The sequence below is a fragment of the Parasteatoda tepidariorum genome, chromosome 10 (genome assembly GCF_043381705.1).
Source record: "Parasteatoda tepidariorum isolate YZ-2023 chromosome 10, CAS_Ptep_4.0, whole genome shotgun sequence".
NCBI lineage: Eukaryota > Metazoa > Arthropoda > Arachnida > Araneae > Theridiidae > Parasteatoda > Parasteatoda tepidariorum.
In genome coordinates this window covers 66545692-66546195 of record NC_092213.1, presented here as the reverse complement: position 1 = coordinate 66546195, position 504 = coordinate 66545692, and the positions used below count along the sequence as shown (strand labels likewise).

The 504-nt window shown below is 23.2% G+C and overlaps 1 long non-coding RNA gene across 1 annotated transcript in view; it reads left to right on the top strand.

Annotated features, from left to right (window-relative positions):
- LOC139426706 (uncharacterized) overlaps window positions 1-230 on the top strand; it is an 11736-nt gene extending 11506 nt beyond the window's left edge. The window contains exon 3 of the long non-coding RNA XR_011637926.1: window positions 103-230. This is a non-coding gene — a long non-coding RNA (uncharacterized lncRNA). The remainder of the gene's footprint in view (window positions 1-102) is intronic.
- Window positions 231-504: the final 274 nt, after the last annotated feature.

Sequence of the window (504 nt, the reverse complement as noted above, 5' to 3'; positions counted from 1 at the left end):
AATATACACTATATATATATATATATATACTTCAAATTGTTAGGTGAAATAAAATTACTTTTCTTTTAGATTAAATAATTAAGATACATTTTTATTTTACAGATTTTCCAGTTTTTTGGGTATTTATTTTCCTGAATATTTCGCCATGTCTTCCACGATTATTGTGGTTCAACAAAACGAAATGATCTATTAGACCAATTATGTATTAAAATAAAGTTTTAAAAATCTGCTTTCTCTTTTATTATATTAGATTTCAAACTTGATTTTCCATCAGATATGTTATCGATTATACAGTTGATAAATGTGTGCAAAAATCATGGTCGGAAAATATCACATTAATATAAATATTGGGTATTTTTTTGATTGATGTATTGGATACATATCTATTTTTGATGCACAATTTCACATTTTGATTCACAAATATGTTCAAAGAAAGAATGAAAACAATTTATTTACACCATTGTTTACTGTTCTAAGCCATAACTTTATTAAATCAAATACTTA